Here is an 18,596-nt window from a genome sequence, read left to right as displayed (position 1 = left end):
TGGGAAGATGGTCCAGTAAGATACAACGGTCATTTGCAAGTAAGCCTCTCTAAACACAGACACTCCTGTGTGGACACTTTCGAGAAGTACAGTGAAGGAAGGACGTTTTAGCAGCTGCAAGTGCTGTGGGTCTCAGCAGGGTCTCCTGTCCTGTGTTTCATGTTTCTCTTCCTTTCAAGACTCTGTCAACCTCTCACCTGATGAATTCCTATGCTCCCGGCAGAGCCCAAGTGCAAATGTCTCCTCCCCTGGAAATCTGAGGTGAAGAATTATTCCTTCCTTTGAGGATACAGAGCGCTTTATAAAATAATATTAATGGCACCTACTTCTTGAGCACTGGGGGCAGGCATTACACTCAACATTTTACCTTACATAATCCTACTATTAATTCCGTTTTACAGATAGGAAACTGGGGCTTAGAGAAGTGAAAGAGCTTGCTCAATGCCATATAGAAAATAGACAGTAGGGGTTCAACCCCAAGCAGCCTCTTAACCTCTAGACTGTACGTGCACCATTATAGTGCTCACCCCACTGTATTATAAACAGCAGGCCATGTGCCTCTTTCCTCCATTACTCCCAACATAAGTGACCCAGGCCCGGTGTCATGAAACCAGAATGAGTTTTACAATCAAAGCCTGTTGTATAACTTTGGGATAATACTGAAACCCAACTTCCTCTTCTATAAAATGGACACATAAATGCCTACTTAGTAGGTTGGTTGTCAAGATAAAATTAGACATAACTTTAATGCACTTCCCACAGTTTCTGACACATAGAGGCCCATTCAATTAAATAAGCATTAACTGAGGGCTTATGGAACACCAGGCTTCAGGATGGGAGCTGAGGATAAAAATAATAATGAAAAACAGCTCTCGAAACGGGCTTCTGGCCAAGATGGAGAGGCATAGGTAGACACACTGCATCTCCTCACACACCAAAAGGACAACAACAATTTAAAAACAAAAAACAACCAGAACTGACAGAAAATAGAACTGTATGGAAGTACCACAACCAAGGAGATAAGGAAGACACATTCAGAGAACCAAGATGGTGGCGTAGGTAGACACACTGCGCCTCCTCGCACAAGCAGAACTGACAGAAAATCCAACAACAAGGAAGTCCGACACCAAGGAAATAAAAAATAAACATTCATCCAGACTGGTAGGAGGGGCGGAGACGGGCACCAGGGCAGAGAGGACTCGAGTGGCCGTGGCGGGACCGAGACTGCCGGAGTGTGGGATGAATGGGGCAGGCAGTCTGACCACTAGCAGACCCTGCGGCCCCACATTCACGCAGATAGGCTGAGAGGGCTGGACTCAGAGTGGTAGAGAACCGGGCAGGCAGAGAGGCGGGTAGTACCCCGTGGCCCCACACTCGCGCACAGATAAATTGGGACAAACGGCAGGGAGCGAAGCAGACCCCATAACCCAGGGCTCCAGCGCAGGGAAATAAAGCCTCAGACCTCTGATTGAAAATGCCCGTGGGGGTTGGGGTGGCAGCAGGAGAAACTCCCAGCCTCAAAGGAGAGGTGGTTGGAGAGACCCACAGGGGCCTAGAGCATGCACAAGCCCACCCACTCAGGAATCAGCACTAGAGGGGCCCAGTTTGATTGTGGGTAGCAGAGGGAGTGACTGAAATCCAGCAGAGAGCTGAGCAAGCGCCATTGCTCCCTCTCGGCCCCTCCCCCACATACAGCATCACAGCTCAGGGACCAGTGTTACCCCACCCCGTGAATACCTAAGGCTCCGCCCCTTTAAGTAACAGATGCGCCAAGACCAAAAAAAAAATGGCCCAAATGACAGAACACTTCAAAGCTCCAGAAAAAATACAACTAAGCAAGGAAGAGATAGCCAACCTATTGGATGCACAGTTCAAAACACTGGTTATCAAGACGCTCACAAAATTGGTTGAATCTGTTCGAAAACCAGATGAAAAAATGAAGCCTATGCTAAGAGAAGCAAAGGAAAATGTACAGGGAACCAAGAGTGATGCGAAGGAAACTGGAACTCAAATGAACGGTGTGGACCAGAAGTAAGAAAGAAACATCCAACCAGAAAAGAAGGAAGAAACAAGAATTCGGAAAAATGAGGAGAGGCTTAGGAACCTCCAGGACATTTTAAAATGTTCCAACATCCGAATTATAGGGGTGCCAGAAGGAGAAGAAGAAGAGCAAGAAGTTGAAAACTTATTTGAACAAATAATGAAGGAGAACTTCCCCAGTCTGGCAAAGGAAATAGACTTCCAGGAAGTCCAGGAAGTTCAGAGAGTCCCAAAGAAGTTGGACCCAAGGAGGAACACACCAAGGCACATCATAATTACATTAGCCAAGATGAAACAGAAGGAGAGAATCTTAGAAGCAGCAAGAGAAAAGGACACAGTTACCTACAAAGGAGTTCCCATAAGACTGTCAGCTGATTTCTCCAAAGAGACCTTACAGGCAAGAAGGGGCTGGCAAGAAGTATTCCAAGTCATGAAAGGCAAGGACCTACATCCAAGATTACTGTATCCAGCAAAGCTATCATTTAGAATGGAAGGGAAGATAAAGTGCTTCTTAGATAAGGTCAAGTTAAAGAAGTTCATCATCACCAAGCCCTTATTATATGAAATGTTAAAGGGAGTTACCTAAGAAAAAGAAGATCAAAAATCGGAACAGTAAAAATGACAGCAAACTCACAGTTATTAACGACCACACCTAAAACCAAAACAAAAGCAAACTAGGCAAACAACTAGAACAGGAACAGAACCATAGAGATGGAAATCACATGGAGGGTTGTCAATAGGGGAATGGGAGGGGGAGAGGGGGGGAAAGGTACAGAGAATAAGTAGCATAGATGATAGGTGGAAAATAGACAGGGGGAGGGTAAGAATAGTGTAGGAAATGTAGAAGCCAAAGAACTTATAAGTATGACCCATGGACATGAACTATAGGGGGGGATGTGGGAGGGAGAGGGTGGGCAGGATAGAATGGAGTGAAGGGGAGAAAATGGGGCAACTGTAATAGAATAATCAATAAATATATTAATAAATAAATGAAACAAAAAAAAATCTCTCATGGGGCTAACACAGTGGGAATTTAATATATTTTGGTTGCTCTCACTTCTTGAGGGCAGGGACTACATGCTATTCAACAGTAATGTCTAGCACCAAATAAGCACTCAACAAATTTTTAGTGAATGAGTGAAAAATGGGTTACACAGTTTTAGAGACCCTAAGTATTAGGGATTATGAATGACTGTGTCAAATTAGTGTGTTGATGTTTATCAAATACCATAGTCAGTAAAATAACTGAAAATAAAGTACAAGGGTATCACACTCAGAATCTGTACATATTCAGTCCATTTAAGCATAGAGCTACTATTACCAAACTTGCTTAAAATTAAATTCACAGAGGAAGATGGAATGCTATAACTTGAAAGATATACAAATAATAATACATCTAATAATACCCAGGAGGTGGGAGAGAAAGAGAGGTGAAAGTTTCAAAAGTGTTATCCTTCAAATAAAAGAAGAGTAGTCAATTTATACTCTCTAAAGAAAAATGTATTTATAAAACAGCAACATAATTAATAATGTTAATAATAAATAATAACAATAAATTATTATTATTAAATAAATAATAATAAAAGTGACTCCAACCTCTTAATATTTTTCATGACACTTTAGCCACAGAGAGATTTTTTAAAAGAAATTGATATACTTTGAAATGAGGTAGTTATTTGATGTCTGGCTATTCTTTAGTTTCAATCCAGTTTCTTTTCATTGTTTTCAAATTTAAAAAATTAATTATTTTTGTTATAAATAGCATCTTATTCAATTTTATAAAAGTATTTCTATTTAAACATGCATCCATAGACAGATAGAGTCTGAAATGATGATCACCTAAGATTAATAATGGTAATTGTATTATTTGAGATGATTTTTAAAGATTATTATCTTTGTGACTTTCTGTCTTATCTCAATTCTTGATAATCAATGCATATGATTTTTAAAAAGTGTGTTACCTAAAAATAAGGACAGAATCTGCCAAAATGTAGTTGATTCTTCCTTGTGGTAATATGAATCATTGTTATTTTCTTCTTTGTGCCTTTTTGTAATTTTTTACGTTTCAAAAAATAATTTTTAAAGGGCTTTACATTAGGCTGTACGTCTATGATTGTTTCTTTCCTTTGCAGTTAGACTCTAAAATAGAAACTATGTTTTTTACTTCTGTGGCAAATGGTGTCTTGCAAAGCAGAAAAGACTAGATTCTTTAGAGTGTTCTTTATAAATGCAATCCACCCAAATAAATCAAGAAGAGAGATAATGAATGGCTATATGGAAACCATTCGTTTAAAGGTTTTAAATGTTTTTAAGGTTTTTACATGAAGGTTTTTCAAAAGAGATTATGAAAAACTTCATGATGTCAGACTATGTCTGATGGAGCCTTTGAGACCACAATTTGAAAATAAGTGGCTTTCCTTGTCCCTTTGGGTTTAAGACATTGTTCTTGAATGTCAACATCTGTTTGCTGTAGTGAACAACAAACTAATCCAGTTATTATCCTCTAATTAAGAATAATAATAAAAATATATAAATGGTTACACTGTTGTTACAGGGATTAGCTTATGTGAGACATTTTGGGAATGGTGGCTAAAAATATCTGAGCTGTTTAGGTTACAGAAGGTGCTATAGTAACATTTTTTCATTTACAAAGGTTAGGGAGAAAAGTTGGAATTCTGATTTATTCCTTAAAATAACCCAAGAAAGCTACTCAGTTTCATGTAGGCTACAATTCTAGGTAAAATAGAATACAGTATTTCCTGCATTTTGTAAGATTACATTAATATTACAGAAAGTTTTTTAATTCAGTGAGCCACCTGAATATAAAACCTTAATCATCTTAATTTCTTCCTTTCATGTAAGGTAAAATAAAATTTTTGTTTCTGTTAGTTTTTGGAACTATCTTCTCTCAATGTAAGTTTTCAGCCTATGATTCTTTTTTTCTTACTGTATTCTGTCAAAATGTGGGTTCACATTCTCCTTGCCTAGGAGTTAATAATATTCGTAGAGAAACTTTTGGAATTTTAGATTTAAAGAAAACTTAGTCATTCCATCCCATCTCCTGACCAACACAGGACTCTCGCCTTCATTATAACCTTCGTGAATGACCATCCAGTCTTATCTTGAACTTTTGCATGGGTAACTATTCTCTACTCCACAAGGAAACCTCATGGCATTCCAGACAGCCTTAAATGTGAGAGAAAAAAAAGTTCCCTTTTCCTGAGCCAAGTCAATTTCCATTAACATCTTTCCGCTGGTGCTTGTTCTTACTTCCAGAGCTGCCATGAGAATCCAACTCCTCTCCTAGCCAATAGTCCTTTGAACACCTGAAAGCCAGTCCTGTTTCCTGAGACAAACTCTCGCCTGACTAAACCAGCCCAGACTCATCAAGCCCTCAGATGAAGAGTTTCCATCCTCAAAAGCCTGCGTATCTTTCACTGTCTCTAGTGTGTCAATGACAAAGCAGTACCCGTGGCTAAAAACGGCTTCTCAAACAACGCCAAAAGTTGTTCCAGATCACAAATACAATTCTTGCAACAGTCCCTTTAAATCATCAGACAAACACATCTTAAATAGCTAGATCCTATCTTACTATCTCTTCACCTATCTGGAGTTTCGGTTTCCTCTTTACCATGTTTTTCTACCTTTGCAATTTTGAACATCATTCTTAAATTACTCTTGGTTGCAAGCAACTGAAACTGATTTTGTCTACCTTCACAAAAAAAGAACCATATCCAATTTCATTAAATTCCTGCACAATTTCATGAAATGAGAGTAATAGTGGAAAAGCCAAGAGCAGGAAGAACAGGAAGCAGCGCCTGCCAGGGGCCTCAGGGACCAGACTCCTAAGCTCTCACTCTGAGTCACTTCACTTACTGTGACTTAACTCCAGAGACTCTCAGTCACTGCAGTCCTTTAATCCTAAACTCTAATTCTTGGAGATGTCCCTGCATTTAGTAGCCCTGGCCAGAGACATGGTTATGTATACGATACCCATGCATGTATCTGGGGTCATTTTCAGAGAAAGGAAAATGGATATGAACCTGACAGATATCCAAAATTACTGCACTGGTAAAGAAAAGTAATATTCAGAGATGTTAATGTTCCTTTTTATTTCCTTTTGTTTTCTGTCCCTTTGGCTTGATTCCCAATAAGGCAGGTATTTTGAAATTGGTGTTCACTGCATCGGGGGAGGTATGTAAGAAGGAGAAAAAGAGAAATGACCTGAATTCTCATTCCTGGATTTTGTTTTCCAAAATCCTTAAAGGAACTCACGGAATGTCTTGAAGCAAGTAAAAAGAAATAAGATTTGTAAAAATGAAGACTCTTTAGGAAACATGGAGTAATATCTCCCCAGAGCTGTTTGGAAAGAAGGCGGGTAGCCTTACAGATTTGGAGGAGTGAGGAGCCCAGTCCTGCTTCCCGGCAGTGTCCCCAGAAAGACCACAAGCCTGCAGAGCTATATCTGGTATACCAGGTAGAAGGAACCATTGGAAATATCACCAAAAGTTTTCTGTGGACTAAAAAGGACCTGGAGATGTGCAACTAAGAGAGCCATGTGAGCAAAACCCCTGGGTGCTGCAGTGTAACCTGTGTGGTCTGACACCTCCTTGACCACAGGGTCCCCTCTCCCAATGCTGCCCTACAGTGTCAGCCCCCTGGCCTTGACATGGCTCTAGGGAGCAGTGTGACCCTAAGAAGGGCTGAGGGTAAGTCTTCTGCCTTCCCAGGAGGAAGAGGCTTGAAACTGAAATGCTTTGTAAAAAAAATAAAGAGGAGATTTTTTTTATGTACCCGTCTCTGTAGATGGAGATTCTCATCTGCTACACTTGAATGGAAAAGACAGAAGCAAAATGAGAACAGAGTGGTTCTGCTTCCTCGCCCTCTGTGAGTTTGACCTCATCTTTTTCAAGCAGCAGAATCTGCACATCATGCATTGACTGTGAGGTTAAAAGCCCACAGTTATAAAAACTCTCTTCTTATTTATGAACTCACTTTTTTCCTGATGCTATTCTCCTGGGTCCATGTCATACCTCTACATGTGCAGTCTTCGACTATAAACCCTTTCTCCCCTCTTCTGTGCTCTTCTTCCTTCTCAGATGTGGGTAGAGAACAGGTTCCCTGTGCACCCACCTTGACGCCTTCACCTGCCTCTCCCTTTTGCTTTGTCATTTGCCCAGCTAGTGACTATGATATCAGAAGTTTATCTTTTTAAAATTTTTTAATTTGTTATTTATTTTGGAAAGAACACTGACATGAGATCTACCCTCTTAACAAAATTTTAAGTGTACAACACAGTATGATTGACTATCAATATAGAATTTTGTTTTTCTTAACACATTCTGAATTAGTTAAGATCCTAAATCTAGCCAACACTGCAGCAAGTTAGCGGCCATTGATATGTTTTACCCTGAAATGAAAAAATTAAAAAAGGCCAAGCCTCAAACACTGAGTCTGAGAGTTGACCGTCCTTTCATTTTTGTAGTTGGCAGGGCTGGTACTTCCTGAAGAGAAGGCAAGTGACGTAATGAACAAAGCCCAGGGAGTCGGGTGACCTGGATCTATTCTTGGCTGTGCCACTGACCATGGCTGACCTTGGGCAAGTCACTTTTTACCTCCCCACCTCAGTTTTTCCACTGTACAACTAGGAATATATCTTGTCACCTACCTAGAGAATAATGTGGATACAAGGATTATGGATAATGCTGCCTGAGCAAACAGTAAGTTTATTTGTTTCAACCTGCCACAGTTTCCCTTATGACAGTAGGGTATCATGGAGTTTTAGCTCTTCAAAAAATCATGAAAATTAGAATTAACCTGTATTTTCAGAATTTAAAAGAAATCAGGACCAGCTTATGACAAATAAGAAAGTGACCTTAACACAAGGCCAGTGCACCTTATTATGCATGATATGTTCTATTCCTATTTACATGGGGGTTGGTTGGAGAGGAAAGAGTAGATTCAACAGCCCAGTTGGTCTCCTGTAGGTAGGAGATGCTACAGAAGAAACAGGGATGAAAGGGGACAGGGACACTGGCAAGTGGGGACGGGACAGATGCCAGTTCTGCAGATGAATTCTGTTTTCTGCAGGCCTGTGGGTTTTTAAAAAATTATGTGCAAAGCTTTCCAAATCTGAGCTAGGCTTAGAAAAATTTCTAAAGTGACTGTCTTTATTTAAAAAGGGAAAGGATAATCATTTTAATACCTAAAAAAAAATCAACTCTTACTTTTCACTAGATCCATACTAAGAATACTGCACTATATTTATGGTTTATCCTGCTTTGAAAGTTTAAAAAATTTTAAAGCCAGAAATGCTTTCAGTGGCTTACTAGACAGAAGGTGAATTGCAAGCCCAGTGGGTGGAGTAAATACTACCCAGATCCCACTTAGAGCCATACTGTTAAGCAAGCACATTAAGTTCTCTGAGTCTTTACTTGCCCATCTATGCTAAATAGTATCATCTATCCACTGCACAGAGGTACCTACTGACAGATTAGATAGCCAAGGAAAGGAGCTTAAATCTCCTGTTTTAAGCACAGGATGGACACAGAGGGAACATACAACTCATGCTCACTGCTTGCTCCTGCAATAGACTTAAAGGGCATTTTATTCTTAGAATAGAACATCAAGTTATATGGGCTCCATGGTGTAATGGTGAGAAGCTGGCTTTCTTCGTACTCATAGGACCAAGCCCATAAGGATGAGCTTTCAGTCAGTGAAGAGATCAAAGCAGCAATGTACCATTTGGAAATGGTGACAAAGATTTTAGTTACTGCCTTCCAGACACTGAATACACTTAACATAGTACCTGCCCAGTTGAAATTCTCACAGAGGAGAAAGATCATTAAATGCCGAGAGAGCAACTGTCATTCTAAAATACTTTCCCCATCCTTGCTCAGCAATCTTTACAACATTGAGGAGCACACAAACTGTTCTGTAGTACTCAGAGACACTGAGACATTGGGAAGTGCTCTCGGGGAGCATGAGAAAGGACCATTGCCACCTATGTGCTACTCAGAGGGTTTTCTCTCAGCCACAGATGATGCCATTGTTTCAGAGAATTGCACTGGAACTTCACTTGCACAAATGTCAAGGTTTTGGAAACTACAGTTTCCCAAAATGACCATGGCGAATAGATCACTGGGGTTAGCTCCTCCTAATAAGTAGACAAGTTCTCTGCTCTCTCTGAAAAACCCACACAGAAGAAATCATTGGAGAAAGCACCTGAGCCTGAATGTGTGGGCCGATACCAGTGTGGGCAAAAACAGGGCAACCATAGCTAAAGAGTGCCCACAAACTGCTCTGTCAGATGGATTTTTAAATACTGTTCTGCAGGTCATTGCATGTTCTCTGTGCTTCTTTCACAAAAACGTATACTAGAGCACTCCTACTGGGATATTGGTACTAGTACCTCCACAGTAGCAACAAAATGGTATTTTCTGTGCTGCTCCAAAGCCTTATCTACCCTCCCCAATCAGCTTTCTGGCTGCATTTGCTACCTTGTCCATACCTTAATGACCAACGTGAATATTAAAAAGTCCTTCCATCCTGCATTCCTGTTGCATTGGCCAGAAAGTTCACAGGAACACGTGATCCCTTCACCAGAGACATTCAAATTGTGAGCTGAGGAATTCATTAAATTGCCACTGCCTGTTCTCACTCTACTATCTCCGGATGCTTTGAGGTCAACATCTAGAAATTTTGACTGACTGCAGTCTGGAGTCAAAAACTGGGAATATAGTTTGTTATAATCATTAACCTTTGTTTTTCTTTTGTTTCCATAGAAACCCCCTTATTAAATGCCTGATTGCTCACACTATTATTAAAAAAGACACAGGCCTGAAATGGAGTCACTTGTGCTAAGCCCATGTCACCAAACCAAGACTTAATACCTAACCTAAGTGCAGTTTAAGCCTCTCTTAGTATTATAATCTTCACCAGTCAATATGGAATTATCTGGTCAGCACTAGTGAACTAGTGAGGTAATCTCTCTGATAGACCTCTGCCTCCCTCCAAAAGGAAGGTGAGCTTGTGCGAGATAATTCACTCTGCTAGAATAACTTCCTTGCCCTGCTTCCTTCTGTCTATAAAAGTCTTTCATTTTGTAGAGCTCCTCAGAGTCCCTTTCTATTTGCTAGACAGGATGCTCTCCAATTAATGAATTACTGAATAAAGCTAATTAGACCTTCAAATTTCTTTAGTTAAATTTTTTGTATACCATATAGAATCCTAATTTAGGTACCCACCTGATTCCCTCCTACACCACTGACTCCTGAAATGAGACACACCAGTTTTACTAGACTGACTTAGTCCCAGGGCTGAGAGACTGTTTCAAAAAAGTGGGTAATGCATTTAAATGTCATTTTCTGCTTTCTCATCCTTGTTCCAATCTGTTTTCTTTCTCTCCTGCTTTGCAGATCTCTTATCTTGCAAACCCTTACCCCAATCTCTCTATAGCTACCTATAGCCTGGCTTTTGACTTCCTAGTGGGAAAAAAGGAAACTTCAAAGGGCAGAATGAGGGGTATCAGAATATACTGCCCAAGATATGCTTCTTTGGCACATGGATTATTCTGAGATAAAGGCCATTGAGAACCAGCAGATGCAGGAAGAGCTCTAAAACCAGTGCACAAGTTTTCCTTTTGTAAAGGACACATATTTATAAAGACATTTCCACTTACAAAAGGTATCTCCTCCCACGCCAGGAAGAGGAGAACTAGATAAGTCTCACAAAGAAGAAACTGACTTAAATCTCCATAACACACCTTACTAAACAACCCTTGTTCATCACACTTTTCTGGTCACCTTCCCACAAGTTGCCTCCTAACCAGAAGCCCAAAACTCCTTTTCCTTTAGCCTAAGATGGTATTTAAGCCAAAATCCTCTCCTATCCCTTGGAGTTACTCATGTCTGGTTACTCTCATATGTAAGTGTTATACACATGATAACTAACTTTTGTTTTCCTCCTGTTATAAAAAAAGTCCTGTTTACATCCCACATATTTCCAATAGCTTGTGACTCAGAATACCAAGGAAAGAAAAAGTATTTAACTTGAAAGATGTTGGCCTTTAACAATGATCTATGACTCTTTAGAAAGGAGAAACAGGCATAGCCCTAATAAGATAGAACACAATACAGGTCAGTTTTGATTAAGGTAAGAAAATAGATGATTTGGCTTAAAAAAAAAAACAACAACAAAAATAAAAAATTAGCTAGCAGCCCAGTTCCTGCAGAGGTGAATTACAGTGGTCTTAATCATTTCAGCAAAGCGGTGAGGTGACATGGCCCAAAGGGAAAACCACTCTTCCCCCTTCCCCAGCCTCATGCATATACTATGGCATTATATATAGGGAACTGTTCCACGAGTGGGAAATGCAGACCAGCCCCCACTCGGAAAAGCCAGTGGGGAGCGAGGTCCGGCAGACAGGACCCCCACCCATGGACATGTTCTCCTGTGGAGAATCAGGCCTGCATTGTACCTAGACCGCTATGAGTCTCGCTCTTGCTAAAACTCCCTCATCCTGAATTGAGGCAGCGAATGTTTACTGAGTATCTTTAACTTCCTAAAATCTGAGCTAGATCTCCCAAGTATGGAGTGTAACCAGTTCGACCACTTTTCCCTTCTATTAGCAAATATCCTTCTTCTTTGATGTAATTAGCAACATCCTTCCCTTTATTTTCTATAAAAGGTAACCACCCAAAGCAAACCTGTGCATAGTAAATGAGGACCATCCTCAATGTAATGTGCCCAGAAAAGCAATAAAAGCCTGTCCAGGCAGGGGTCGGTTCTTTCTCCTGGGCTCTCTCTGGGCCTCTCACCCTCTCTCTCACTTAGAGAGTGGCCATGCCGTCCCTTTTTCTCCACAGGATTTCTGTAGTTCATGTGTATTTATCTATTGTTGCCACAGCACACGGATCCCACGGGCCGGGATCCACATCAAGTACATATTCAAAGCCTAAATAAATACAGATTACTCATGGACATGTTTTATATCTAGCCAGAGAAGATAAGAAACCCTAGCTGATAGGGAATGGTCCACTTCCCAGAACCTTGCCTTTTATATATTGACAAGGTAAGGAGATTCGTAGCCTTCCTTCCCTCTTCCTACTTTCATAATTATCATATTACAGGCACACAGATGACTGCTTTGTCTGCACTTCTATACAGACACTAAACACAGGATGTTTCCATTTCCTCACAAGGCCAGCCTGTTGGGGCAAGCTCATATTTGCTCCATGAGGGTACAATTCCCATGGTTTAGCATCTTTACATGATCAAGCAAATCAGATTAGTGGCTATAACTCTGTCAACACACAGGTTGAGACCTGCTGAGAATAACACTGATTTTTAAGACAAAGACTTCATACACCTAAAAATAATGACCTCTGTGGAAACTAAGGTCCAATAAGAGATTCTGAATAACTCCCAAACATGATCCTCCAACAGTGGGATCACTGTATGTTATTAAATATCTCTGATGAATTTTCACCATTTTATAAGTAAAGTTGTAAAGAAAACCATTAAAGGCAGGATCATCTAAAACACACTTTTGCCTAGGATGACATGCACAAGTTGAAAGCTTGAACAAAACTGGACTCTGACTCACTGTATATGAGGCAGGAAAGAAGTGTTTCTGAATCACATATCAAGAATGTTTACCATCAACACATCACATTCCAATCCGCTCCCATTCCTCCCATTCCCCTTCCTTTGGAGACAGATCTACAAATTTTATTCCTAGAAATGGAGGAAGGCCAAGCAAGATATGAGCTCCACCCTCAGAAAATGATAGTACCCACAGGACCCCATTCCCTTGGTCAAAGCAGGCTTAAGTCTGTAACCAAGGACCAATCAGAGTTCTTTCCTGAGATTCACTTTAGAGCTAGAGAAAGGAGCTAACCGTAGGTTACAGAGCTAGACTGATGTGAATCTAGAGCTTATGAAGGTACTGAGAGGACAAGGTCTCTGATAGAACAGAGTAAAGCCAAGGCAGAGAAAGAAAAGCAGAAACAGAAGACAGAACTGAAAGAAATAGAGACGAGGAGACAGAAAACCACTAATCAACCAGAAAAGCATCTGAATTTCAGGACCTGGCTGGGGGAAGACCAGCTTCCTCACCACGGCATAGAGTGTGGTCATGACTCAGTTATGTTAACCCCAAATGCCCATTTTTGCTTAGGGTTCTTCCTGCTGACTTTCCATCCCACACAACAGAATGGACCCTAACAAATATAATAGGCCATATACTCGAAATTTCAAACTATCCTCCCAAAGCAGATAAGACTGTTAACCTCTCTAAATGAGAAAATTGAACCACATAGATATTCAGTAATCACTTGTTTTCTGCACAGGCAAAGAGAAATATATTATTCTTTGAGAAGAAAAATACTGTAAAACAAAAGTTCTTCCATTCCATGCTGGCAAGTTAGTTTCTTCAATTCCCTGGGACATTTGAAGGAAAGCAGTTCTCCTTCTCCTGGGAAGAAGCCAATGCATTCACTAGTGTGTAAAAAAGCACAATTTACCAAGTTAGTGCACTGAAGAGCCAAGGGAAAAGAAGCAGCCTAGGACAGGCCCAGAGGTCCAGAAACTTTTTCTAAAGCTGCATCTTTAATGCACCTTACTAAAGGTTGCTAAGCATTTGTGTAGGCTGGTGAGAGAAATGTCTGTCCAAACATAGGTGGCTTCAATCACTGCCATTCCTCTAAGACGGAGTCCTGTGAAGACCCTGAAGACTGCCATCCTCCATTAGCACCAGCTTTAACAACTAAAGAGGATGGAGAAAGACAATGCAGAAAAAATACACATCTTAGGGACAGAACACTGGCTTTCATTATCCTCTCTGGCAAGTATTATTAATATCAATAAAAATTACCATTCATTCCCTATTTATAATGTGCCAAGAACTACTAAGCATTTTAATTACATTATCTCATTTAATCATTACAAATTCCACTGTGATGAAGATAATATTTTCCTGATTTTACAAACAAAAAGCTAAAGTTCAAGAGGGTAAGTGACTTGTCAAAATCACTCAGCTAGTAAGTGGTTGGTCCAGAATTTGAACCCAGGAGACAGGTGTGAGTTTAACCTTATGATATACTGCCTCCAGTGGGGCCACTATTCCCTAGTTCCTGAAGGATTTATACTTAAGGACATTTTATTCATTGATCCTACTACCAGACTATAAACACGGTTGAGAAAAAGGAGACTGGAAATCTCTGACCAAGAGGACCTGGGACTTTTATAACACTTTTAAAGTGATATCTTCCACAATGATGATCTGGTATGCAATGCTCAGTTTTACTGTTTTTCCTCCTGAAAAAAAAGTTACTAAGTCTGTGATCCAAATGATCTTGTAGTAAGCCCTAAGAACAGCTGAGCAAGAGCTGTAGAATCCCAATGGCCTGCCCCTAAGATGCTACCTGATGTACATAACACAACACAACTCTCTCTGCCAGGAACTTAGCTCCCCCGAGGTGGCACAGCACATGATGACACATACCCCATATGCAAACGTGGATTACACTTTAGTACAACTGGAGCCACCGTGGAAGAGAGTCAGATGCTGAACTACCTGACCTGGTCCTCTTAAAGGCTTGTGTCTAGACGTTCACCTCTCCATGACTGAAGCACCCATTTTGCACAGGTCTGCACCACAGGTCCTGGGCTCTGCATTCAGCCCATCAGGAATGTGTTGGTGCCAATGTCAAACTCTCCAAAAGTCAGCAAGCAGCAGCACGGATGATTAAAACAAAGGGGTTTTTTGCGCGTGTGTGGCAATCTCAACTGCAAATAAGGATAAGGAAAATCCCCCAAATCACACTCTGCTGCCAGCTACATGTCCTTTAAGTAAATGAGGACTTGGGCTCTGGCCTCAGAGGACAAGGGCACTGCTTGTTATTTGGGGGGTCAGCACTTACATGCCTGAACAGAGTCTGGCTTTGCAGAACTTGAGGAGCTCTGATGGAGGAAGAGAAATGATGGTGGTGGAGGTGATGGTGATGATGATGAAGGAAGAGAGCGATGATGATGAATGTCACCTATAAATATAAGCAGAAAGCAGCAAGAGATATCCTTCTATATACATTGCTAGTTATGAAGCAGCTTCCATTCCCAAACCAGCCCCAATAAGGGGCTCCCCCTCTGAACTAAACACATCCAGCTTCAAGATAGAGCACTGCATCCCTCCCTCCCCCGCCCGTCCTTCTGCCCGTCCACCCTTCCTGTGCCATGAGACTGCACTAGTGAGTCAGAGGGCTGCGACCTCAGAATTAACGACAGTTGTAAAGTGAGGAGCGTTAGGGGAACCCTGGGGGCCCCACCAAGGCACTTCGGAACCGCTCGGTTGGGGAGCTGAAGGAACAGACGTAGAAGGGGAGGAAGATCAAAACAGATTTGGTGCCTCATTGCGAGAGCCCTAAAGCCCAGGGAGGCGGAGCAGGCAGCCATCGGTTGGGGAGGAGAAGAGGCGGGGCAGGCCACCAGCGAGAGGGACAAGTCTCTCTTTACCTGACCAGGTGCAGCAGCCCTAGCCGCTGCAGGGAGGATGCTGCGAGGGAATCCAGAGCCAGAAGCTACAGCAGCTGCTGTGCCGGCCTCCGTGGAGGCCCCGCCCTATCCCCGCCCCCCGCCCCCGAGGTCCCACCTCCCTAGCACGCGCAAGCTTGAAGAACTGTTTTGGGGGAGGTGAGCAATGGACTGATCGGCAGGACTACAGACCAATGGGAACATGCAGCGGCGATCCGCGGGGTCAGACAGCTAATTCGCAGGGCAAGCTTAGGGCGAGGTGAGGTTATTGCGCAACACAAGTCCAGGCTGCTGGGTGAGAGGTGGTAGTGGGTAGGCTAGGTCGAAGGTGGACAGCCCTAACCACAGCCAATCACCTCAGCTTGGTTGAGTCCGGTGACTTCTCAGAGCACTCGCTCTGGACTAGTTCCAAGCGGTGGAGGGAAGGGAGTGGGCTCGTGACTCCCGTGATTCTCGAGGTTCCCACGCTTCGAGACCCCGCGAGGCTCTGCAACTCCAATGATCAGGTCAGCGGCCCCTGCCCCTGTACCCTCAAGCTAGCCACTCAAGATTAGAAGTGCTAAAAGGAGCCAGAGAGGAAAACTCAAGAAATAAAATCCACAGGTAAACCCAATTCTTATGTTAGTCTTGCTCACACACCCCAATTCCACCTCCAAATAGCTCTTTAACCCTTACCGCTGGCAGGTACATTACTTTAACTACTTGGAGGTAAGAGCTAAATTGGTTTTGGCGAAACAGTGACCTAGTGCATTCCCGTTATCGGGGAAAGAAACACTGGGTCCGCTTGTCTGGAGGCCTGGGCCTCACAATGGAAGGTGCCTGCTTGCTGGCAAACTGTAGCGTTCCAAGATCTTGTCGCTGTTTCTGTTCTGGTGAATCAGTATACACCTTGATCCGAGGTAAACCATCATGCTACCAAATACCAAATAGTCCTGGACTGAACCATCTTCAAACATGGCATAACATTTGAGGCCTTAATGATAAAGTGATTCGGCCTGTGAGTTGGGTGGCACTTCTTTCTGCTTCAAGTAGGTAGGCAAGAAAGAGCATTGCCTTTAATCCGCTTTCTGATAAATGCAAAATTTATCATACATTTGGCATAAAGAAGAAACTGTACCCTGAACATATTCTGTTTTCAAATAATAAGTAAGTGTGAAACACTTTGGCAAGATATTTTAAAGTGAATTTTTTCCCTCGAAAAAGTTTTTTTCTAGAAATAATAGCTTATGGAAATTCTGATATATTCTTACCCATAATATTTTTTTATGTATAGTTACTACCTTCCATCCACACATCTACCCTGTGTAAATTTTACCTTTTAAATAAGAAAACCTAGGGCTTAAAAGATCAGTCAAGTAGTTGTTCTCGGGTCACCTAATTAGGAGTTGAGTCAATACTAAGTCAACACTTGTGTTTGAAACCCATCATTATGAATTAGAAAAACAAGAAGCATTAACAGCCCTCTTATTTCTTTGAAGTCTTTTTTGTTTGGGGGTTTTGTTTTTGTTGTTGTCATTGTTTACCTGGAAACTTTGCTAGTGGGACCCAATTCCCACATTCCTGACTTCTTGATGCTGCAGCTTCAGAAGCACTTCCAAGAGTGAAGCCGCAGCTCTGATATGTGTGTGGGTCAGTTGCAAATCAGCTTTATTCATAGATGGGAGATGTGATTTGATACTGATGGAAAGGAAGTAAATTTTGTTCAGGGCTTGAGTCTAACTGGATTTTAATTGAAGTAGAAGTCTTTTAAAGTAAACCAAAAAAAATTACATGGCCATAAGAGTTTAGTCCTGGAAAGAAAAAAGAGGATATAACCCAAAGTCTTATTCCAGCATTGTTTCAAAAGCTTTCTGAAGAGATTCATAAATCCTGTTCTGACCTTTTCTTAATAAAACTTGGAAATATGTTCTTGAGAGAAATATCTAAGTTTGAGAGGGAGGAGTGTATAGGAGGTGGTTTAAAAGGAAAGAGAAGAAGAAAAATACATCCCAAAGCAGCTATTGTAAAGACAAAATATAAATAAGTTAAAGGTTATAGATCAATACAAAGTTATAAACTAATTAACAGGTTAGTGATATAAACACTTAGGATTGTATATGTTCCTCATTTAATAAACAGTTACTAAGTGCCTAAGTGCCTGACACTCTATGTTAGATGCTGTACAAGCCTCTGATGATATCCATTTCAATGAAAACCCATCTTTCTGACATCCATGAAGCACAATTTGAGGACACACAATATGGGTCAGACTGGGAGAGATCTGTTTGTAAACATAATTGCTAGCCTTCACAACCACCCGGGAGGTATTGTCCTCATTTCACAGATGAGGAAAGTGAGAGTAGAGAGAACAGTCAGTCAGTCAAGGTTACACAGTTGACAAAAAGTTTTAATCCCAAATCCTTCTGACCCGGAGGCCCACAATTTTGTGTTACCAAGTACTTGCTTTCCTAAAGGAAGAAGCTATCTTTGATAATCCCCACAGAAATGCACCCCTCTCTGAAATGTATGATGCAATGCCTGCAAATTTTTAAATACTGAATTTGGTCAATTTGTTTGTGAAAGTACTCTGCTTCTGAATGAAACCAAGAAAATATAAAAGATGGTTTCTGCCTATTTGAGGCTTCATGCCATGCTTACATGTCCTCTTTTTAAGCCCTTAATGGTAAGTGGAAGGATTTCGTGTAACTCCCTATCCATTCCCAAACTCTCTTCTATACCTCTTAGTTCATGCTAGTGAAACTGGATAGTGACGTTCATCTGAATGTGTGGTCCGAACACCAGCAGGATGGAATTTACCTGGAAGCTTGTAGGAAATACAGAATCTCAGATCCACCCCAGGCCTACTGAATCAGAATCTGCATTTTATCCCAGGTGATTTCTATGCACTAAAGTTTTTGAAGAACTGTTTATCTTGTGTGAAATTCACTTAATAACTCCAGCAGCTTTAATAACTGACCAAAGAGGCCAGCTCCTGACTTTGAACTGGGAAGGAGAATGGGGGAGAGAAGAGGGGAAAGTAACATCCA

At 41.4% G+C, this 18,596-nt stretch overlaps 1 protein-coding gene across 4 annotated transcripts in view; it reads right to left on the bottom strand.

Annotated features, from left to right (window-relative positions):
- FMN1 (formin 1) overlaps nucleotides 1-15,622 on the bottom strand; it is a 403,953-nt gene extending 388,331 nt beyond the window's left edge. For all 4 annotated transcript variants that reach the window (XM_053928167.1, XM_045201498.2, XM_053928168.1 and 1 more), the window contains exons 1-2: nucleotides 15,553-15,622; nucleotides 14,964-15,083 (exon numbers count right to left, since the gene is read on the bottom strand). The gene's annotated coding sequence lies outside the window, so the exon portion shown is untranslated. The remainder of the gene's footprint in view (nucleotides 1-14,963; nucleotides 15,084-15,552) is intronic.
- Between the last annotated feature and the right edge of the window lie 2,974 nt (nucleotides 15,623-18,596).

This window comes from Desmodus rotundus, chromosome 7, assembly GCF_022682495.2.
Source record: "Desmodus rotundus isolate HL8 chromosome 7, HLdesRot8A.1, whole genome shotgun sequence".
Lineage (NCBI taxonomy): Eukaryota > Metazoa > Chordata > Mammalia > Chiroptera > Phyllostomidae > Desmodus > Desmodus rotundus.
Note: the sequence above shows the minus strand (reverse complement) of the source record. Positions and strands in the feature narration are given on the sequence as shown.